This window comes from Pseudorca crassidens, chromosome 21 (assembly GCF_039906515.1).
Source record: "Pseudorca crassidens isolate mPseCra1 chromosome 21, mPseCra1.hap1, whole genome shotgun sequence".
Taxonomy (NCBI): domain Eukaryota; kingdom Metazoa; phylum Chordata; class Mammalia; order Artiodactyla; family Delphinidae; genus Pseudorca; species Pseudorca crassidens.
Genome location: NC_090316.1, coordinates 23,335,648 through 23,360,880, shown reverse-complemented (window position 1 = coordinate 23,360,880; position 25,233 = coordinate 23,335,648). Strand labels below are relative to the sequence as shown.

General features: G+C 38.0%; 1 long non-coding RNA gene across 1 annotated transcript; it reads left to right on the top strand.

Moving 5' to 3' along the window:
• Window positions 1–7,531: 7,531 nt before the first annotated feature.
• On the top strand, window positions 7,532–24,628 carry LOC137215889 (uncharacterized). Its single transcript, XR_010939474.1, has 3 exons — window positions 7,532–7,687; window positions 12,258–12,390; window positions 24,487–24,628. It is a non-coding gene; the product is annotated as an uncharacterized lncRNA (long non-coding RNA).
• Window positions 24,629–25,233: the final 605 nt, after the last annotated feature.

Below are 25,233 nucleotides of genomic sequence, written 5' to 3'. Positions count from 1 at the left end.
ATGAGCTCTTTTCCTACTCTTTAGTGCACAAGACCATTAAGAAGAAACTTGGACTCTGGTGACAATTTTTTAGAAGTTTCCCAGCAGGGGTGAATTAACAGGATTTGCATTCTATACAATATAGTCAGGTTCTGGGCTGATAATATACTGTGACCAGTTCTCTATCCTCAACTCCCATCCCCACCCATCCCATACACACTCATACACACCCTGCCTTGTAGGTCCTATTAGTACAGGACTGGGAAAAAGATCACTTTGATTTATGATGGGAGGGGAAAATGTTCGCGTTGAATGCTCTGCTACTGTGTAAAATCTCTTTACTGTGCAGCTGTCTGTCTGAAAAATTTGCTATGTAGTTCTTTGTGTTCATTTATGTGTGATGGAACAAATACAGACTAATGAACTCCTAGTTTTAAAGTTGAAACATTTTGATCATTTAGTGGAAGGAAAACGAAGGCGTGTTTTACGAAGGCATGTTTTATTAAAACATTAAAATAATTACTAATGGAAACAACCTAAATGTCCATCAACAGAGGAATGGATAAAGAAGATGTGGTACATGTATACAACGGAATATTAATCATCCATAAAAAGGAATGAAATTGAGTCATTTCTAGAGACGTGGATGGACCTAGAGACTGTCATACAGAGTGAAGTAAGTCAGAAAGAGGAAAGCAAATGTTGTATATTAACGCATATATGTGGAACCTGGAAAAATGGTATAAATGATCTTATTTACAAAGCAGAAATAGAGACACAGATGTAGAGAACAAACATATGGATACCAAGGGGGAATGGGGGGAGTGGGACGAATTGGGAGATTGGGATTGGCATATATACACTACTGATACTATGTAAAAAATAAATAGCTCATGAGAACCTACTGTATAGCACAGGGAACTCTACTCAGTGCTCTGTGATGACCTAAATGGGAAGGAAATCAGAAAAAGAGGGGATAAATGTATACGTATAGCTGATTCACTTTGCTGTACAGTAGAAACTAACACAATATTGTAAAGCAACTATACTCCAATAAAAATTTAAAAATAAAATTATTAATTGGTATTTTTATAAAGCATATAAGCATATAAAACTTTAAATTCTACTGCCTGGTATTTACTTATTAAAATACCATTTAAAAAATATATCACACCTATTTCCTAATCATAACATTGTGGCTGTTCTCTAGTTTCAGTTCCATAGGCTTCCTTAAATACCATATTGATGTTCATTATACTGTCATCTAACATTTTTTAAAGTTTTAGTTCTTATGTGTAAAGTAAGAGCCCTTCAGTGTTTTAGTTAATGTAATTTAACCATTATTAAAATTCAATTTGGTTGAGCAGTGTTTGTTATATATTGGACCTCTTCTACTTTTGAATATTGATAAATAACCTCTTACCATAGGTTTAAGTTAGTAGCAAAAACATTATTGCTTTCTTACTATGTGCCGTACACAGTCCTAGTTTCTGCATCAGCTAAAATACACTATCTGTCTTTGAGGAGCTTACCATATCATCTAAGCCCTGTGAGGAAAGAGATATGGAAATTCTTGATTTTATAATTCATAGGATATAAATTTACAATTTCAGTAAAATGTGTCAAGAGCTGTGGTAAAAATACACACAGATTATTACCTCTTTCTTTCTAATTTCTAATTCCTGCATAATTTCTATTAATAGCAGAGTGAGCACTTTGACAGGAGACAAGAGTTTTTAGGTAAAGTTTACACATAATATTAATAGTTGGGTATCAGAAAGATTGTAAATGCTGATGTCACATATGTGAATTGTGAAGTGTGGATGTTAATCCTGAAGAAATATGTGTTAATAAGCAACGTATATTGAATGTACTGATTAAAATTGTCTGATTAATCCAAAGTAAATGCTCTAGAGACATTAAATTGAGCTTTTAAAGAATTATTATCCACCTGAATCTTTTTAATTTCTCAAATGCTCCTAATATATTATTTACCACTTGCTAGTTTTTGAAATAATGAGAGTAATGTCATTTGGATGCTTAAAAATTTATAACTAGAGATAAAGTAATAAAATAATAAATCATTTTTCTTCCAGTAATCTATCTTACCTTTCTAACCTTACTTCAGAGTTAACTGTTATGCACAAGTAAATCTCTGGAGACCTTGTAATAGTACAGTGCTTGGTTTCAAAGTGTGTATTAATTCAAAATTCCCTTTGCTTACCACTTAGAGCTGGAATTATGAACATAAAAAATATGTATTAAAACCTATTTAAGGAAAAGAGAGTATGCCAGCCTGCCACAATAGAAAATATATAGTGAAGAGAATCCATGAACTCAAAGCTAGAGCATTCAGAAAAATAGAAACTTATTTGTTACGGGACAAGGAGATTTAAGAACATAAAAAATCCACAGAATTTGGCTTCAATTAAATAATAGCATTTCATAAAATACTATAATACATGTTTTCAATTTCATGAGTAAAATTAAGAGATTTTTAGATGGAATGTGTCCACAGCAGCTAAACGTCAAACACAGACTTTTGAAGACCAAGATGATTCTCTACCCACAGGGCGTAAGTGACATGGGAATTTGCAGTTGCTGTGTGTGAAATGCTGTGCAGCTGCATTTCAATGTCAATAATACTAGATGGACAATAATACTAGACATAGTAGAAAATATGTCTACTACATATTGAAGTATCTTTGTCCCACTCACCTTCCATTTTCCATTTCTTTTTTTTTACCCAGGGAAATAAGATAGAACCAGGGACTCTGAAAGAGAATTTTACATCTGTGCGTGGGGTGGAGAACACAGGCAGAGTAGGAAGTGAAGTGTAAGAGTGGGTATGGGGCCAAATAGGAGTCCAGTAGAAACTACAGGAAAGTGGAATCATACTCTTTTTAGACATATTTCAAGGTTGTTCTTGAGTTCTGTTTTTAGGAGCTTTTGTGGTATTTCTTAGATCTGACCGTACTTGGGTCCTCTGGACCGAGAGGGCAACTCTTTTGAGGGATGTTCTACATATAGCTTTTGTGTGTGGATGAACTTTCATTCTTATACAGAGATTTCTAAAATCATTGGCTGGTTGAGAATCTGTGGATCTCTCAGTCATTGTTGTCATTTTCCCAATGATGGAGGAAAATACAAAGCTACTTGATACCCTGTCATCCAGACCTTTGTGCATCTTTTCTGCATGAGATATTTCCCAAGGTAGCCTATTAACTGAAAGCTGAACGAACATTATTAAGCAGCTCCTAAATAGTGTTTAGGTAAAGTGTATCATAATAGTTCAATACCTCTCTTCCACACCTGACCCTAAAACACTTCCTTTTAGTCTGTTGTTGTCAACAGTTCCTTATTCAATACAATATTTAAGCAAAAGACCATAAGAAGAAATGTGGAATTAGCTGTAGAGATAAAGGCCATTGCTGTAGATCTTAGTGGGTTGGGAATTTATGTGTTCATGGCTAATTCTATAGGTTGAATTTTGTTTGATGGTATCAAGTATATCACAAATATGAACATATCCCTAGAAATGTCAGTTTTATATAGAAAAGTAGCTCATTTTTGTTGAGATTCAGTTCTGTCTCTAATTTCAGTTCATTTTAACAGTGAATCCTTTGTATATATGCATAAATAAACTTGTCACCTGAACATTATTCTAATAGTAAGACTGTGGAAATATCTTTGGAACATAGAGTTTTTATTAGAGGAAGTGTTCATTTTCCATGTCAATTTAAATTATTCTTTTGAAAAGCACTTTGTAGGCTGAGTGTGCAAGATGTTAGCTAGAAGTTGAAATTGTATTCTAGCATCTGTAGAATGTACCTGCCTTTCACACACCACAATCACTGCAAAAGAGGTAATTCTTTTTGCCTCATTTGTAATTCTGTGATATAAATTCTGAAGTTTCACAAATTGGCTATGATGGTTATTACAGTATTAACATGGCTACACATCTCTTTGGTTAGTTTACAAGCTTAATTAATCATGTTTCATTTTCTTTCAGGCTTTCATAGCAGCTTCTTTTAATTTTAAATTGAGATTTATAAAAGAGAACATTTTCTGAGGACTCTTCAATTCTGCTGTCTTTAAAGAAATTCCTTCTCAAAAGAGTTAAATTAATCAACATTGAAGCCAAGACAAGGAAAAGTGGCACTGGATGTGGAAGGTGAATGTTGACAGGGACTCAAGATCAAAACTTTTGAAGTATGTTTCTGCCACTGACTGTGTGGCCTATGGGACGTACTTCATCTTTCTTGGCTTCATTTCACTTGTCAGTTAAAAAGGGCATAATATTTATATCCACAGTGTCTTGTAAGTCATTCATTTTTTGATTTTCATAATGAACACGTTGTTCATATTGAAGCGAGCCTGTTATTATGAACAAAGGGTCACAATGAAAAATTCCTTTCCTATGCAGAGAGCCTGAGGGGCAGCTCCATTTCCTATTCAGCTTTACACCTTTGCAGATGGATGAGACTTGAATTGCTGCCTAAAGGTCAGTACTCAAAGTATTTGCTGACTTGGCTGATAGGATAAAGCCTAGAGTTTCAATCTACCTATGTAAAACACCTACTCTCTAGTACTTAGTAGAAATAAAACCTGGCTGCACTTAGGGAAGAATAAAACCTTATTTTTACTGAGGGCCAAAATTCTTATGTTCTAGGACACTATTATTCAATAGCCATACCAGAGAAGTAAGATATCAGGTGTAACTCACTTAGCTTTCAAGTGTCCTTAGAACCATAGTCTTCACCACTGTGAATAACACAAGGAATGTGTTTTTCTCCTGTAGCTGTTTGTTCATATCAAAAGAAGTGATGCACATAAATTCCTTATTAGTTAGACTTATGGTATCTAAATTTTGAAAATATCTGCCCGTTTTGTTTTGTTTCTTATCTCCCATCAAGTGTTGCCACTCTAATGAAGAATACTAAAAATGAAAATCTTAAAACTAAATCAGTCAATTCTAACTGTCATACATAGAGCAAAAATTATATAAGGAGGCAAAACTATAACAAAGACTGAAATTAGATTTGGGTACTATCTTCCTTATAATTGTAAATTTTCTTCACATTATTACTAGCCTACTTCCTAGTTACAATGAGTATTACTGTGGCTATTTTGCTAATTCCATGACTTAAAATGTGCTTACTGTTTCCCATGCAATGCCAAGTACTGAACTAAGAATTTCACTAGACAACCCTGTCAGTGGCCACTGTTATAACCCTCATTTTATCGATGAGGTGGAGAGGTTAAAACATATTTCCAAGGTTCCATCACTGGTAATTAGTAGAAACAGCATTCAAATCCAAGTGTGTCTAACTTTAATTACTAAGCAGCACCTTGTCTGTTAAATAGCATGTTGCAGTATTAGTTAAACACTTCTCATATACATGTTTGCAAATTTAGGTTTAAAATGATTCCCATAAAATGGATTTTTGAGGTAATAAAAATTACCAACGTATTCTGTAAATTTTATTGCCCCCAAAATAAAAGAAACCGCTCCTCTTGTATTTGAGCATGAATGAAAGTTACCCACTTTCCATGGTTCTCCTCTTGTGCCTAATTCCCCACATCTGCAACCTGTGTGTTTAAAATCTCCACAGAATAGTGCGATGGTTCTCTAAGTGTGGTCCTCTGGTCAGCAGCGCCAGCATCACATGGGAGGTTGTTAGGAATGCACGTTCTTGGGCCCTACCCCATATGTACTACCACGTCAGAAACTCTGGGAGTGGGTATCAGCAACGTGATGCACTTCGAAGTTCAAGAACCATTGACCTTGAGTGTTCACAGTGCAGATGGTGAAAAATACTATGAAAATTGGTATTTTCTATGTGTTTTATAAAGTACAGCACAGGGAAGGAAATTAGGAGCATGGAGGTCGTGACCAGATGTATGCATACTAGATACCAATCATTTATTCAGGTGCTTAAGGTTATACTAAAATAGATGACTGGAATCATTGTATATGTTTCCAAGTGGCTATGACAGACTTCAATCCTTGACTATCATTCCCAAAGACCAGAATGTTAGCTAATATTCAGAGATGACAGAACATGATGTTTGCTGTCTCCTGGAAAATTAGAAAGTGAATACTTTTCATTATAGTCCAGTGAACAATGATAAGTGCTGAATGGAGATCTCAGTGTAATCCTGGCCTTATTGTAGGTTGAAAGGAAGAGGAAATACTTAGACTCCTTCCTCCCTCCCACCTTCCTAAAAACTCCGGGAAGCAGCAGTAGCAGTAGCATCACAGTGATACACTTTCTCAGTGCTTACTGTGTGCTGGACAGAAGGGAACACGTTCCATCACAATCTCTTAACATTGATAAGATAAAATTACATTGCTGCTGTTTCTGTTCTGCTTATACATCAAAATTATATTTCCCTTACATATTGGTAAAAACCTCCAACTAAGAATTTTTTTTTTTTCCTTGCGGTACACGGGCCTCTCACTGTTGTGCCCTCTCCCGTTGTGGAGCACAGGCTCCGGACACGCAGGCCCAGTGGCCATGGCTCACGGGCCCAGCCGCTCCGCGGCATGTGGGATCCTCCCGGACCAGGGCACAAACCCGTGTCCCCTGCATCGGCAGGCGGACTCTCAACCACTGCGCCACCAGGGAAGCCCTCCAACTAAGAATTTTGAGAATCAGATGCTTGTAGAGACGGGGCTGCTGCTTATGAAGCTGTGCACCATTGGGAAATTACTGGAAGTTAATGCTCCCTGGTCTTTCATTTTCTCACCAGCAAAATAAAGGTTAGATTTTATGATCCTCTGCCATCTAAGATACTGAACATTCGTGATAAAATTCAGAAGGAATCTTAAAATAAGATCATGCTCCAGGAAATTGGCTACCTGCTCGAGTCAGAGGAACGCCAGAGCCTGCAACATCCCCTCACTTTGGAAGAGTTGGTGACTCATGACTTGTCCTGCCTTTTCTTCTTCTACAGCCTCGGGCCAGGTCACATCTCTTGGGCTGCACTCATCTGAACGGACCTTGCCAAGAGAACACATGCCAGAGCAGCAGTTGGCTGAGTGGTCCTCACCAGTGGAGGAGTGAGTGGATTACCAGAAGGGCTCTGCTGTGGCTCCCAGTTAGTGAGGAGTGATGTGGCTGGGACGCACTGGCCTGGCCAAAAGAGCATTCTTTCACCTCTAGCCAATTCTCATCATTCTCCACAGAATGTGCCATGTTGGCTAAAGCCATGAAGGTAGATAGCATAGCCTCAAGCATACACCTGTCTCCTAATTTGAAAATTCCAGGGTTTTAGAGGGGAAACACAGTGCAGTGGTATTTCTCATTAGGCGACAGACAGCTTAACGCTTACAATTTGATTGATAAAATGGAATTTTTTTATAGTCCAGTGGGCTCCAAATTGTTATTGTTCTCAGATCTATATTGCTTGGTCCTTGTTAATTCAATAAGCAATCTGTATCGCTAGTATAGAAGACAAATAGCTTTTATAAGTGAAGATCTAAAAACTGAAGTGATAATAATATAACTGAGAACAAGGTTTCATTTTTTTTTTCAGTGCAGATTGTATGTTTGGTAACTTCCATGCAAGCAAACCAATATGGTCGTCTTCTGAAGGCCATAATTGAGATGACGAATTGTGGAGTCTCCATTGACTGTCCTACCATGGATACACAGTGAGGGCCGCAGTGATTTAATTATACCAAGAGTTACTATTGGAATAGGTAAGCGCAAACACGAGGACACTTCTGCAGTACTTCTCCCCACACACTCTGCCCCATAGCACTGCTTCTGCTTTGGAAAATCACTTTTCTAAAATAGCAGTTAATTAAATAACATCTGTCCCATTAAACAACTGTACACTGAATAATATCTACATTAATAGAATAAAGCCTCTGAAGAATAACTCTTTGGCATCCTTTTCTTTGCCAAGGTCTCTGGGAGCCGTGCCAGGAAAATACAGTAAAATCTCTTGGCCCAAAAGTTGTGTCCTTCCTTCCCCGCTCTGTGTCTCCATCGTCTATGCCATTTTTTAAAAATCTGTATTATCTTGCTAGAAATGTGAGAGGCTTGCTTTAGTTTATTTGAAACCTGCCTTCTATTTTCAGTGCTATGGTTCTGTTTCAGTGGAATGATATTCTAATCTCTTCAGAGAACCATCATCTTCTTTGAAGTTGATTCCCCACGTTTTTGATCTATATTTTCCAGATACTGATACAAGTGCTCCATCACTACACTTCACAAGGCTCTCATCCCTGCCTTGCTACACTTTGCATGGTCTCTTCCTTTCTCTGAACCTTAAGCCACAAAGAGGCAGGGCCATTTCCAAAATCAATTCCTGGCAGGAGAGAAAGGGCCTCCATGCATCAGGAAACCATTTCAAAGGTTAACAGTATATCCAAGGGCATTAATTAAACTTCCTTCATAAATAAAGGCTCAGTGCTGTCAAAAGGTGGAATGCATGAGGAGACAAGTCCAAGACTATAGCTGCCTTCACAAAAAAGAAATGAAGCTTTTCGCAGACAAAGCCTATTAAACACATTCACCTCCAGATTGTTAGATGTGTCAAATAAGAGGGAGAGACAGCAGAAGAGCCCTTAATTCAAGGAATAAAGGGCGCCTTCTCTATTCTGTGTCATTGTGGTCTTGTCTCTAATTCAAAGAGCTCTGAAGTTAGTGATAATTAAGCAAATGATTGATACTGAACAAAGATGATTTTTTAGGTTCATTTGATATCAGTTTTCTTCAGGGAGAGAATCTGTTTATTCCTTTTAGCATTGATCCCCACATAGGAGATTAAAAAAGACACAGCCTTTGTAAAACAGCTTAAAAGAATTGGAGAATTTTCTTTCCGAGGCTTTGACTGATGAGATTCTTTGCCAATTTATGAAAGGAGAAAAATGGGAAAATTATAGAATAAGCTGTCATAGTCACTTTAGTTAGAGCATTTTCATATTTACGTCTGCTGTCAGCATTTAACAAAATAATGTCAAGGGCAAGGAAATAAACAGCCTGACTTTCGTTGTCACATGGGTACTAAGCCACATCAAGATGAAGTGCAGGCATTAGAAAACTGTAAGTGAATACTAGGCACACAGAGAGCTGGAGCAGCTTATCCAGTCACCAGGCTATAGCGTATCACATATTTCTTAGATGTGAGTGAGTGGCATGTCAGAGATTAGGCAGAAAGTACATGATGCAGAAAGAAAAATCCGCTTAAAATATATCTAATAAAAATTCAAAAGATTGTTTAATTGAAGAGGTCTATTTTTTGTATTAGAGTTATTCAGCCTACTTTTAAGTGGAGACATGATAGCTGCTAAATCTTCCAAAGGGTAATGGACATGAGGGATCAAGTGTAGTCAATCCCCCAAGCCTCAGCTTCAGGCTTTTATTTTCAGTCAGGAGAACTCTTTTCAGGCACCCATTTCCAGTGCTTATCCATTTCCCTCTTTCTCTCTGGACTTCTCCTCTCTCTGTCTCAGTGGCTCACACCCCCTTGAAGACACAAATAGTTGGGGGCAAAACACAAGAAGCAAATGGAGTAGACTATTTTCAAGGTGGAGAGTGTCAGGGATAGCCAAGGCTGGACACTGGCTAAGTGGCTAAAGGCCAGGAAGAAGCATGGAAGGGTCCGAACCTTGGCCAGGTGCAAGTGATGGCATTATACATAATTCAAAGCTCCAGAGGCAGGTTTAGGGACCGAGGTGCAGAGGAGCCAGGAGCAGATGGGAAGTAGCTCCTGGGACTCAGAGACTTGCTTTGTTCCATCCTGAGTGTATATTTTTTTATTGAGACAGGATTGGCTTACAGGACCAGAACTAGGGTGGAGTAGAGAGTTGGTTACTTTTTATCACATGATATCCAAATCTCCTCAGTGTAAGGGGAAGAGGTGTTAAGATTATATGTAGAGCGTATTCCTACAATAGTGGGTAATATCTCATCCAAAACAAATCAGGGAAATCCAAACCCAGGCAGAAAGTGGGACTGAGGGCCATGCAAGATGCTAGCATTCGTAATCAAGAGGAGAGACTAGAATTGTGGAATATATTGTAGAAACGCAAAAGTCAGATGAGGGATCCAAGAATCCAGAATTGGAAAACATGAAAATAAAAATCCCACAAAGGAGATGAACCCCTGACAGTACTGATCAGGAGAAGGAAGACATAAATAAATAATATTATGAGTGAAAGGGGACTCTTCCTATAAATAGAAATTAAAAAGGTAATAACACTATCAACAACTATATTCCTACAATTTTGAAATGTGAGATGAAATGGAAAAATTCCTGAGAAAATATAGGTGTAGAAATGATCTAAAGAGGGTTAAAGCTTGAATAATTCTATAAGTATTAAAACAAACTAGTCTTCAAATCTTCAAATAAAACAGATAAAAATAAAATTTTTCAAATAAAACAGCAGAATCAGATGGTTTTACAGGCGAATTCTACCAAATGTTCAAAATGCAGAGTATCTTTAATTTATTTAACTTTGAATTTAACAAACTCTTTTTAATGGTAAGAAAAGAGGGAATATCCAACTCATTCTACAAAAGAAGCATAACCCTCCTATCAAAAGCCAAAAAAGACATGTAAAAGGAAAAATTACAGGTCAATTTTACTTTTCAATATAGGTGTAAAAAGTCCTAAAAATAGTTTATATTAGAAAACTAGAAAATCAAATCCAATGTGTATTAAAAAAGAAAATACACCAAGGCAAGATTGGGTTTATCCTCAATAGGCAAAAAGAATTTATATTAAAAAAATATAACTCACATTAATAAACATTTAGATGGTGAGCAAAATTAACACTGTTTTAATATATTAGAGGATCAGAGAAATCTTACTATAGAAAAATATATTTAAATTTGTTCAACTTGAAATTTTCCAAGATTTACTTGAATACTTAATTATTGTTAATCTTATCATGAAGAATTATGTAAATATTTGCTATTGAATATTTAAACTATAAACAAACAAAATGTTTAAGAGTCTCTTAAGATAGATTCTATATATATAATTTCTCTTACAGAACAACGTGGTGTGATGTGGTCTTGGGGCAGGAGCCATGAGGTGGGAACTGTGGCCCTGTCGCTGCTGTGAATGAACTAAGTGGCCCTTAGACTTATTTGCATCACAGCTTTCTAAAATACAAAATTATAATCTTCAAAGTTTATTTCACCTCCCTAGAGTTTTGAATTCTCTATATTAGAAAAACATAATTTTTTTTACATTTATGATTTGTGCACGTTTTTGTATTTGTGGTACTTTAATACAACTCACCAAATAAAAGTTCTATCACTTTGATAAATTGTGTGATATCAGTTGTCTAACAAAAAAAATAGTTCAAACAATTTAAGCCTATAACTGTTATGATCCAGAGCCCAAGAGGAACTGCATGGCACCCCTCCTGAGCACATGGCGTTTGGGCGTGGTCATTCAGTCGTGCCTGCCTTGACATGGGCAAGTTCACTCGAGGGTTATTTGGACACTGCATTTTTTGCAGAGTACATGATATTTATGCAGATGTCATGACAAAAAATAGCAAATCGTTAAACTTTTCACCAAAAAATATTATAAATTTCTGTGTGAGATTTACACAGAAATATAGCCTCCTCCAATCTCTGATTCTCACCTAGAACCTAATCTCCAACTTCTTCCTGAGCCATACTCTGTCCTACAGAATCAAAACACCTTATGGCCAGAAGAGTGCCTGACAGATAGTAGGCACTGAGTCAGTGATTTTTAAAGAACTGAATGGATGATGATTAGAATTTCACTTTCTGTGCTGACTCCCCACACCCACTATTGAAGGCATGACTTTTTTCTTCCTTTTTAAAAATCATGGTGTACCTAGTCCCCAAAACAGATCTGTGCTTAGTGGATGGATTAATGATTACTGCAGTTGTTGAAGGGAATGACCAAGGCTGTTCAGTCTAACACAATAGACATTTATTAAAGACACACCACATGTTATCATATGATATATGTATGCATTGTAAGCAAGGTTATTGAAGTATGTATAGTACAAAGAATAAAAATAATGAAGAATAAGGCAAAGGGTAAGTTCATGTAAGAAAATAGAAATAATAGTCTCTAAGTTGGCCCCCAATGGCCTCACCTCTTTGTCTCCATGCTTTTGTGCAATTCCCTCCCTTTGAGTGTAGGCTGGACCTGGTGGCTTCCTTTTAATTGAATAGAATATACCAGAAGTGATGGGACATCACTTCTGAGATTAGGTTACAAAAAGACAGTGACTTGCATCTTCTTTATTGCTTTCTCTGTTGCTCACTTAGTCTGCCATGAATGTGAACAGAAATGTGGAAAAGTCCCCTTGACAAGGAACTGAGCAAGTCCTCTGACGAACAATCAGAAACTTAGGACTTCAGTCCAACAGCCTGTGAAGTGCTGGATCCTATCAACAACCACGTAAGTGATTCCAAGGAAGCAGATACTCCTTTCCTTAAGCCCTTAGTTGAAAAGAGAGCCCTGGCCAAAATTTGATCGCAAACTTGTCTGAGACCTTGGGGCAGAGTCACCCAGCTAAGCTGCACCCACAGAAACTATGAGGTAATAAATGTTGCTTTTAAGCCCTAATATTTTGGGTAATTTATTATGCAACAATAGGAAACTAATATATTCAGGAATAAAATTAACACATCAACATATATATTGTATTGTGTAGTTGACACACGATTGCTTGAAGCAAACCTAAGTCTAGTATCTAAGTTAATGGAGAGCCAAAGCAGAGAGAGACACCACCATTTACAAGAAATAGTAACCAGACAATGAATACGACTCAATTGTTTATGAGAATCATTGCTTTCCTTCATTTTGGAGTCAGAAGAAGTGTTTCCCATTAGTCCTCTTAAGGTGATCCCTGGTGACGTCTTTAATATCATCACTACAGTGAATAAATAGTGATCCGTAGGTTCACTCTCAATATACAACATCTCTCAACATATGTCAATGACGGAGTGCTGAAGCTTTGTGAGTATTTTTACAAGAGGCAACAAAAACAATGTAAAACAAACATTATTTTGATGGTCAGGATTGACCTTAGGAGAAAATTTAGAACGTGCAGATAAATGTATGAATTCTAGCTCTATTCTTAATAAGAATTGAAGAGTGTAAACTTCAAGGTTGTAATAAAAGGCAAGAACCAAAAGTAAAGATATTTTGTTTTGCAATTTTAGTGTTTTTAAAAAATTTATTTTATTGAAATATAGTTGATTTACAATATTGTGTTAGTTTCTGGTGTACAGTAAAGTGATTCAGTTTTTTATATATATATTTTATATATATATTATATATTTTTTATATATTATATATTCTTTTCCATTATGGTTTATTACGGGATATTGAATATAGTTCCCTGTGCTATACAGTAGGACTTTGTTGTTTATCCATTCCATATATAATAGTTTGCATCTGCTAATCCCAAACTCCCAATCCCTCCTTCCCCCACCTCCCCTCCCCCTTGGCAACCACAAGTCTGTTCTCTGTATCTGTGAGTCTGTTTCTGTTTTGTAGATAAGTTCATTTGTGTCATATTTTAGATTCCACATATAAGTGATATCATATGGTATTTGTCTGTCTCTTTCTGACTTACTTCACTTAGTATGATAATCTCTAGATCCATCCATGTCATGTTGCAATTCTAAAAGAGATCCATAAATTAAAAAAAAATCTATAAGGCAGAGGGTAGAATCAAGGTCCTTTTATTAAAACTAAGTACGATGGTCAGTGCTTTTGTAGTACCAATGTAAACAAGCTACATTAGAAAGTAGTTTTTGAAAGGGAGGGTAAAACAAGTAGTCTCATCCTCCAGCAGCTGTTCCAGCCAATGTCAACAACTAGTTGTGACATATAAGCCTGTAAGTGAAATAGCTCATAGATGGCTACCAAAGCTTTCTCTCCTCATAGTCTCAGTTGTAGTAAGTTCCTCTCCTTGAAACTGCTCATTTTATCCTGAACTGGGAAATAACTGTATTAGGTATTCTGAAATGAACAGCATCTGTTTTCCTTTGCTCACTAGTAGCATATATATCCTCAGAGGACAATTTATACTTTCTTCAAACAAGCAGGATCCCTTATTCCATGTGTTATTAACGACTAGGTAATAATTTTTTGATTAAGAAGTTTTATTAACTTGACTTTTTCATTTTAATCCCCTTTAATTTTCTGCAAATATTATTTCTGTCATACCTATCTCCTTGATATAATTGATCTCCTGGAGTACTTTAAAAACAAACTTCCTATTTATTTATGCGGCCTTCTAACAGAGCAGAAACCTCATTTTCTGCTCTGCCTTTTCCCCAATTTGGCCAAAGGAACATGAAATCGTGGGGATTTATGGAGGGAGATTTGTCAGTCTTTTCTTATTTACTTCGACTGTGAGATGTAAATTGAATTTGGGGCCTTTTCTTCAAGAATGCGTTATTTACTATCAAATAAGTTTATGTTAGTGGATCAGACATAGGTAAGGTATTTCTATGATAACCTTGTAAGGTGGGTTAGAGTGCTCTGGGTTCTAGAATAATGGCTTGCTTTCTTGCATGTGCAAACGTGGCTTTTGTTTCTGACTATCTCATTTGAATACCCTTGGTCTGCTGGAGAGTCAGTGTATACTTATGTAAAACTGAATAGTCTGAGGACAGCTGAACTACTTATTGCTGCCATTTTAACAGGCACAGCAGATGATCACATGATTGCCTCAGCGATTGTGATCATTGTTGATTGCGAATAGAGTGTATGAGAACCAATTAATAGTGTTGTGCCTGCTTCCTTCCTTGCTGAACTCGTGACTTTACTCAATGGTGATTGTGGCATGCCTGAGTTTGAGGAATGATCAAAACCTAAAAGAAAAGTGAGAAGATAATGAAAACCATTTTAAAATATGAATGTGGCATATGTTAATATAAACCCATCATCCAGATTTCTTAATGGACTCGTTCAGTATTTAGATAATTCCAGGGAGACATGGAAATGGTGAGGCCGTCTGATATTACCTCAAATGCATTAAAGAGCATTCATATATGTGGAATAAAGGATTATCCAAAATAATTAAAATTCAGCTGCAGTTACAGAATGAACATACCACCTCCTCTATCTCATCACTGTTATGTTTCTTTTTTTTTTAATGGGACTTCTTTATTTAGTGATTAATCAGGGATATTCAGCGATTTGCAGTGGGGCTCCTTATTATTACTGTGAAATAACAGAATGGTTCTGTTGTCCTTAGTAATTCGTTTGAGTTGGAAATGAGGAAAAGACAACACATTCTAGGGGCTGCTCAGTACTACCTTTATCTTTCTTTAATGTTTGTTAGCTAAATGTGGAATTTTAATTTCCTCCTTAATCATCAAGGAGTCTTTGGCTAAATGGGCATACCCCCCCCAGGCACCATTGTTTATTTTCACCTTACTTTTTTGAAACATGTTGTTTATAAACTTGCACAGTAGTCCACAAGCATTTCTATGGGAAAAAAGAAAAAACTCACCAATATTAAATAGCATCTTCAATGATGTTGTCTCATTTGATCCTCCCAGTAACACTTCAAAAAAAGCTTTTTGGGAATGTGCTTTGCAAGAAGGAAGCAGACTCATTGCTGAAGTTGTTACTTCCTTAGCATCCCGTGTCTAGGTGGGTAAACTGAGATTCACACTTAGGTCTGAGTGTCAGGCCACGGTTGTGACAAAGCAGCGCACCCTTTCATTTATCCTGCATTGGCGTGGATTTAGCCATCTCATCCCCATTTCGTCTCCATTTTGCCACTCGGCAAGTGATACTTAGTAGTTTTCCTACCTTTACCTTGTCATGGAGGATCAGAGATATTCAAGCTCACGTGCAGATTTATTTTCCCTAGACTTTGCAGATTCTATGGAAGTTAATTCTGTAGTAACCAAAATTCTTCTTATGCTAATATCAACGGGCATTTTTAGCCCAAGCAGAAAGTCTGAAATCTGAACTAAAACTGTCCCTGCAGTGTGTGTCTACAATCCAAAGGATTCTAACAAGCTAGGGTAAAGACTTGTCATTTTGGTCAAATTCTACATTTCCAATGTAATAATAATAATAACAGTAATAATGACAGCTATACTTCACTGATTGTGGAATATAGTCTAGGTTTTCATCCACACAGAAACGTTGCTGAGTAGGTTATGATTACCCAAGTTTTTCAAATAAGAAAAAATATGGTGTGTCATAGTTAAGAAATTCACCTGAAGTCTTACAGCTAGTAAGCGGCAGCGTTAAACTAATATTTGTCCATCATTGGTCAACATTTTATATTTTCCTGCTATTAGTTATATGTACCCTTTTCTCCCCATATTGGCCCTTGCTATTGCATTTATTGTGTTAAGATTTTTTGTTTTACCAAGGGTTATCATGGTGACAGCTGAAATGATTTTGAAATCAGTAGTAATTATTTATACAAAGAGAATTTTGAAAATTCACAATCCCTCAGCAAACATCTTGCCAAGAAATTAAGATAAAGATCTTATTCCTGCTTTTCATATGAGGGAAAAATAGAGCCTTACGCATTATAATCTACCTTTCCCCATGGGTTCTTGCAGCACACCTTGAGAGACTTACCTCTGGATGCCAAGACAGGTATTGTTCAGAAAATGCTTTACAGGTAGTGCTGTGTCTTCCACAAATCCCACAGACTAGCAGGTTGTGGTGCCACTCACGTGGATAACTGACCCTGAGGAGAATGATGAACTTAGATTAAAACAAATGAAAATGCCTTCTGCTGTGTGGTTAATTATTAACCTCACTATGATCAATAGTCAGAGATGGGGATCTATCTACAGCTTTAGAAAAGACCCTGATTAAGCCCAAGTGTTAATTATGACAAATCTGTAAATAGCCAAAGCTTATGCCAAATTGAAAATTACCTTTCAAGAATCTTGAAAAGAGAACATTGTTAGAGGTCTTATTTGATATGGCTAAAAATAATATTTTAGGTACAGAAGATACTCTCATTCAGAGGTCTTCCAAAACTTCAATTGCCCATTGCCAATTTATACATATATTTACACATTTACACAACACATATTAAGTGCATTGTTACACACACACGAAAATAGAAAGCAAAAGTTGTGAAGTAAAACATATACCTTCTGCACTTGTAATGGATTGGAAAAATTGTAAAAATCCCCTTGGAATTTTACATTACAACATGGAGTCCATTGCCTAATCCAAACTTCCAGCTCCGTAAAGCAGTTCATATAGCTTATACAAGAGAACTTAGCTATAATTTGGTAATTTTTGCTCTAATCTTACGATGTTAGATAAACTGTGTGTTTTCCTAGTAAAGTTACAAACAGGAGATAAGTCTCTCATTTTATACATTCCCTAAATAGTGATATAAACATAATCGGAGAAAAACATTCCTATTAATACTATGTATCACCCATACAACTTCTGTTGAATGTGTATTTTGCCCTTCACAAAGAAGTTGGACAAAAGAAAGACATTTGAATAGTATTTCTTTGCCAATTCGTATTCACCACTTTTAAATCATATTCTCTTGTTTTCTGCTGCAAAAATGTAAGCGGAGAGAGACATGTAGGAAGCAAGGAAACTGCAAAAATCAGGAGGAAGGGAACAGAAAAAGAGGAGAGTGGAATGAAAACAGACAAGGCCATTTGTGAGGGATATTATCTACTGTGGGGTAGGGCAAAATGGAAGCCAGTTAGGTTACCAAAAGACGCAGAACGCCCCTTCCCTTCAGCAGCCCTCAGTGAGCTGAGGGCCTTTTCTCCGGCTGAGTGGGAAGCGGGTCGTGTAAACTGCCTAAAGTGCTATTGAAACCTATCCCCTGGAGGGTTCTGGAACATGTCTCTATTTGAAGAGTCTAATAATTGTGACAATGACAAATATCCCTTGCAGGACATTGAGAGGTGGTAGAAAACTGGAAATTCAGGGTTTTGTGATTCATGTGCTGCAGAATATATGCCTATTGATTTTTCTTTTCTTCTAAGAAAACATCCCTTTGATACATCCTGGCTGCAAAATTGGAAAGTGTGGCTTGTCTTGTTTTGTTTTGATTTGGTTTCCCTAAAGGGAAATGATCCATGGATTCTGTTGGGGATGGAATTTCATGTGAAATGTGATGTTCCTATAAATTATCTGGCCCTTAAGGTTATTGGCATCCCTGACACATGACTGATACGTAGATTCCAAGGAGGGTTTACTCTTTGCTTTCCCCCAAGTTTCAGAAGGGCAAGAATTACCAAGGGCCAGGAAGTGGTAATAATAAACTTCACTGTATTTTTAAGGTCAATATTATTCTCATTTTTATTAAAGGAGAATAAAGCTCATGAAAATGATCCACATATTGATGCTATTCACATCTTTATCATCATCACATTTCATGAGGGAGATATCTATCTATCTATCTCTATAACCATAGATATGTGTCTCTCTGTTATTCTTAGTACTTTTTTTTTTTTTCTTATTTTTTGTGGTACGCGGGCCTCTCACTGTTGTGGCCTCTCCCGTTGCGGAGCACAGGCTCCAGACGTGTAGGCTCAGTGGCCATGGCTCACGGGCCCAGCCGCTCCGCGGCATGTGAGATCTTCCTGGACCGGGGCACGAACCCATGTCCCCTGCATCGGCAGGCGGACTCTCAACCACTGCGCCACTAGGGAAGCCCCTTAGTCCTTTTGTTAATGGTTGAAAAGAGATCAACAAAAAGGGTTTTTTTTTTTGTTTTTTAAATGCAATTTTTAATGCAGCATAAATACATTTGACAAATACTACTTTCATGTATGTGATTTCTAGCATATGAAAATCATCTTTTGTTAGCTGTTTTTAAATGTCTGTTGTCAATGTTAATTGAGATCTAAAGGAAAAAATAAACCAAAAAAAAATCTAGATAAGTGATCTTAAAACAAGTATTCACAGCCACTTAAATCATTATCTACATGATGAATTGCACAGAAAGGAGCAGCAGCCACTAAATGTAAAGTAAGAGGTTTCTGTAATGGTTACATTTTTGTAATTCCCCTTTGACACCTATCTAATTCCTAGTGTGAAATAACTTTTGACTCTTTACTGGTTAATTTGAATATATTTTGTGGTCTATATGAAGTAAAGTCTCCTAGGAATTTATAATCCAGAAAGCATTCTTGGTACTTTGAAATCTCTTTGGAGTGATGTATGGTTATTTCATCCAAGATTACACTCTTAACAGGAGAATGTTATCAAGTTAGCTGTGCCAGAGAGAGAATGAAAGCTAATTCAGTCAAGTGACAAGAAACTCGGAATAATTTCATTTCAATCTCAGGTCTTCTAAAATAAGTTTTAGAAAGACCTTGGAAAAATCATTTAATATCCTTTAACCTATTCATGAAATAGACTACAATCGTACTTAATTTACAGCATAAGAATGTTGTGAGACCCAGAAATATTGTTCATATAAATCAGGATGAAAATGAAAACTGGCTCATGTCTTATACATTAAAAAGTTAGAATTTGTTGAAAACTGAGTAGGAAATTAATTTTTAAGTTTTTCTCCTCTGTATTACATGTGAATTTGTGGTTGTAAGAGTCATAAACTTTTAGAACTGGAAAGATTTTAGAAATAATCTATTTTACAAATGAAAGAATTAAGATCAAAACAAGTAAAATGGCATGCCCAGATCCCCACAGGGTTGAAATGTATTCTAGGTAAGGTTGTTATCTTTCTGCTAATTTGTTCTTTTTAGCATTCAAATAAGATTGAAAATCATAAATCATGCATCACCATGTCTTCTCTGAGCAATCCCCTCCCCAACCTTTATGATCCTTATGGAGTTTAACATGGCAGAAGCTTCTGTGTTCTTATGTGACAGTGCCTCCCTGGCAATAATTGGTTGGTCTAGGGATGTTGATGATGATGATGGCGATGCTAAAAATAGCCATCACTTGTTCATTGCTTACCACAAGACATACATCTGTGAGGCCCTTAAGATGCATAAATTTGTTTAATCCTCACAACGCTATGGGATAGCTACTATCTTATCCACATTTTCCAAATGGACAGACTGAAATAAAGGTTAAGTGCTTTATCAAAGGTCACACGTCTGGCAAGGAGCAGAGCTGTAATTCAGCGTGGCTCTAGAATCTGTGCACTATAAAGAAGACACTAAGGGTAGTCACAGTACGAACTCCTTAGAGGATAGACCTCAGAGCAGTATTGCGAAAAATATGTAACATTCTGAAGTGCTAGGCATTTATTATTTTTCTTTCATTTATTTAACCAGTGTTCATGACCACCTCCTCTGTGCCAGGCTCTAGCCTCTGAGGCTTACAAGTAGGGAACAAAAAATAAACATGGGTCCCATCCCGAGAGGACTTACATTCTCATGGAGAGAAGCAGACGGTAAAGAAACAAACAAGTCAGTACACAATAGTTGTAAGTGCTCTGAAGGAAAGTGTGGTGTGCAGTGCCACAGAGCTGATCTTTGGTACGAAACATGGAGGTTGAAGCTTGAATGGTGAGACAAACCAGCCACGTGAAGATTCAGGGCAGAGTGTTCTTAGCCTATGGCAAAGGCACACGGCAGAAAGGCACTTGTTGCATTGGAGGGACAGAAAGCAGGCCTCTGTAGCTGTGGATAAATGAGCTAGCTGGAAGGAGAGTCAGGGGAGTGAGTATGGAGAGGTCAGCTGGAGTAACAAATTTGGATTTTATTGAAAGTCACTGGAAGGTTTGAAGTAGGGAGCAATGTGATTTGATTTATGTTCTAAAACAGAGATGGGCAAACATTCTCCAAAGGGCCAGATAGGAGATAGTTCAGGCTTTGTGGATTCTGTTGTGTGTACTCTATCCTACTATACTCAGTTCTGCAGGTATGGTGCTAAAGCAGCCATAAGTGATATGTATACACATGGGTAAGTCTGGGTTCCAGTAACACTTTAGGTACAAAGTAGTTTGCTGACTTGTCTTCTAAAAGATCATCCTGGCTGCTCCGTAGGTCTGATGAAGATCTGATAATTATAAAGAATCAGAATCCCCTATGTAGTTCAGGCAGGCATATTCTCAGTGCTGGGTCATGTTCAAAGAAATGCCAATCCTTTTTCAAAACATCCGTGTAAAGCAATTGTAAATCTTTGCAGCAGTGCCTCAAAAAATGCCAACGAAGAGTTCCATTCATAATAATTAAGCCCTCCTAAAATCCTTGTGCATCATTGTTTTTCACAGAGCTGTCACCTAGATTTTTCTTCCTCTCGCCAAACGTCTCTAAACTCCCCAAATCCAGTCCACACTGACTCTGATATTTTCTCAAATCAATTCTTGAAAATCGATTACTTGCTTTTGTGCCAACAGTTTTCAGTGTTCACTGACTCCACCACTTTTTAAATTATCCATAACCCTCAACATTACTTTTTCTCCTTCCATATTTTAATTTAGATTGAGTATAAGTCTAATTATTCCCTTGCAAACAACCTTAACTTCCTTGCCTCTCTTTGCCAATATGATTTTTACTAGTAAAATCCCAAACTTGGTTAATCCCAACTATTTGTATACTAAAAGTTGCTAGAAATGACACACAAGCCAGCTCCCTGAGCTCAGCCTAAATCCATGACCACAAATACTATCTGACGATCTATGCACCCCTCATCCTATAGCACCTTTCTGTGTAGTTTGCTTGTTTACACTTTGAAACAGCAATTTTATGCCGTTTCCTCTCTCTGCTACCTCCAATATCCCCCCATAGTTTAAATTATCAGATAATGACATTGTCACATATTTTATCGAGAAAATAGAAGTTCTCAGAAGAAAATGTTCTCTTTTTTCCACCATCAAGTCCATCTAAATACTTCCATCTCCACACACACGCTCTACCTTCCTTCTCTCCTGTGATAGTGGCTGAGGGCTCCAGCCCCGTCAAAGGCAGCTCCTTTACTGGTGCTCTGGATATCATCCTTCTCTACTTCTTGGAATTTTACCCACATATAACTACCACCACACACCTTTTTTGGGCATTTCAGTTTCACATTCTTTTCTGGATTATTATCATCAACTTTCATGGCTTAAGAAAACCATCCTTTGAGCACACTGACCTGTAACTACTGTTCTATTTCTCCTGTTCTTCATTCCACATTTTCTTTACAATCCACTCCATCTGGGCTTCTATTACCATCAATCCACTGAAACTACACCTGTCCAGGTCACCAAGGACCTTCATGTTGTGTAATCCAGTGGTCACTTCTCTTGACACTGTCAGATTTTCTCAGAAGAATTTGACATCATTCATCATTCCCTTCTTGAAAAGACTCCCCGCAACATCACAATTCCATGGTTTCCTTTTTCTTCACTGATAACCTGTGTTCTTCAGCATCTAAACTGTCATCTTTTACTTCTGTGTTTGGCACCTTAATATGTGAGTCTCAGACTTTACTGCTAGGCCCCCTACATGTCTGTATCCAAAACCTCTCCCTAGTATATTTCATTCAACATTGAGGCTTTAGTATCATTTATATGCTCATGACTCTGACATCTATATCTTCAGCTTGACCACTCCAGACTCATGTGATCACCTGCCTATTTGACATTGCCACCTAGATGTCTAATAGAGAGCTCAAATTTATCATGGCCAAAAGGAAACTCTTATTGATCCTTTTTTTTTTTCTTTTTCTTTTTTTTGTGGTATGCAGGCCTCTCACCGTCGTGGCCTCTCCCATTGCGGAGCACAGGCTCCGGATGTGCAGGCTCCGTGGCCATGGCTCACGAGCCCAGCCGCTCCGCGGCATGTGGGATCTTCCCGGACCGGGGCATGAACCCATGTCCCTGCATCGGCAGGCGGACTCAACCACTGCGCCACCAGGGAAGCCCCTTATTGATGCTTTTATCCCCAAATTTATTTCTCCTCCTATCTTTTCATCCATCCAGTTGCTCAAGGCTAAAACCTAGAAACTATCCTTGATACTTCTTTTACTCTGTTTCCATATCCAATACAATACTGAGTTTTGTCAATTTTATCTCCAAAATTATCTGGTATCGATCCACTTTTCTTTTCACCTTTATTGTGATCTTCATATTTCTCATCACCATAATCACAGCATTGAATGCAAAAACTTCCTAATTGGTGTTCCTGTTTCTATTTTTGCCCCAATTAATAATTAAAAAAAAAAAGATACCATGATTTTTCAGTAACCTAAAGCAGATCACATTTTATTCCTGATCAGAATCTTTCAATGGCTTCTATTTAGATTCAAATAATCAAATTGAGATTCTTCATCATAAGAAGGTCGCTGTTTTCTCTCCATCTTCATCTCTGTTTTTCCCTTTCTCACCCACCACATTCTAGCCAACAGGTACTGACTGTCTTGTACCGTTGTCTTATTGCGTTCTTGCTAAGGCCTCTTCATGCTACCCAATCTAAAATAATTCATTCCTAGGCAATTTTTAGCATTATTACTTTGCATTACTTTTCTAGAAATCGTTGATCATACCTGAAATTATTTTGTTTGAACAAGTGCACAAGAGGAGGGGCTGCATCTGTTTAGTTTAACCACTTTATCCTAGCACCTAGAACTGTCTAGCACAAAGTACAGGCTCAAATATTTGTTCAATATATGATCCCTTACTCTCTTCAATTCTTCAACACTGTGTTTCTTATCTTTATCTTTAACCTGAACAATAAAGGCCCAGGAATTGGTCAGGCAGAGACCAAATTCTCCTCTATAGGCAGAAGATAAGCATAGCCCATGATTACATTAATATTGCACATCAGTAATTAATAATAAATCCACTTTTATTGAGTTTTCTGATGTACTTTTGTGTATCATCTAACTTAACCTTCCAACCACCTTGGAATATGTATTATTATAATGGAAAACAGTTTTTTGCCTCTCTGTTATCTCCTCCTTCAGGGAGCACCCTTTCCTTATTCTGCAGAAACCTTGTGGTTGGGTGGAATTGATCTTGCCCCGTGGACCAAATGCTGGCTGGACCCATGGCCTGGATGATCGTAATTATTTTTCTTCCTGAAACTACAATTGGTTCAGGGCTGGTCACAATGATCCAAGCATGACTAATTGTTCTGCCCTAGGAAAGTTGCTGTTTTTTTCTGTGTGAGTTCCAGAATTATATAAGTCCTCTCAGCTCATGGTACCAAAAAGAAAGAAAGAAAGAAAAAGAAAAAAATGAGCTAGCAACTTTCCCACCATGTGTATAGGCCCTGGCACCTGGCTGGGAATGAAGCCAACCTCAAGAAACAGTCACAAGTGATAAAGAGGGAGAAAAAGAACCATTGTTTGAGCACATGGATACCACTTGAGTAAGTTAGCACTTAGCATTCTTAACACTTTTTGGTAAGCTGTGGTAATAAATTCTTTTCTGCACTGAAACTAACTTGAATTGCATTTCTAAAACTTGCATCCTATAAAATCTGAATTAATTGAATTATTTTTCTTATTTTACAATGGGATGGAGCTCAGAGAGAAATTAAGAAATTTGCCAGAAAGAAAATCTTTGAGTAAAAGCCTCTCTGACTTCAGGTCCTGTGCCCTTATACTGTATGTCAGTACGTGAGTACAGGGGGCTGGAGTCAAGATGGCAGACTAGGAGGACGTGGAGTTCGTGTCTCTTCACAACTAGGGCACCTACCAGGCACCCGTGGGGGACACCACAGACACCTAAGGGGACGGGAGGAGCCCCCAGCGACCGGGTAGGTTGTGGGGCGTGGGGGATGAAGCGGGAGGAGAAGGGGAGGCAGGACGGGACTGGCGCCCTTGAGGGGCAGCTGGGGGAGGGGAAGGGATCCCACGTCCGAAGCGGGGAAATTGGGGAACCACTGGGAGGGCAGAGGATCAAAAGGGAGTGTGGGGCTTCCCTGGTGGCACAGTGGTTGAGAGTCCACCTGCCCATGCAGGGGACATGGGTTCGTGCCCCGGTCCAGGAGGATCCCACATGCTGCGGAGTGGCTGGGCCCGTGAGCCAGGGCCGCTGAGCCTGCGCGTCTGGAGCCTGTGCTCCGCAATGGGAGAGGCCACAGCAGTGAGAGGCCCGCGTACCACCAAAAAAAAAAAAAAAAAAAGGGTGTGTGGCTAGGTTTCCCCTGCCCACTTGGGGAAACTCCTCCCCACCCCCAGGGACCTGCTGAGATCTCAGTCCAGATTCTCTGCCCACCGAGGCCCCCTCCAGCCACAGGGGTCCTGAGGGAGTAGCAGGGAGGGAAGGGGGAGCAAAAGTAAAGGCCGGACCTCGGACTGGCATCCCTGAGGGGTGGCTGGGGGAGGGGAGGAGTTCCTACACCCAGCGGGACCCACCCA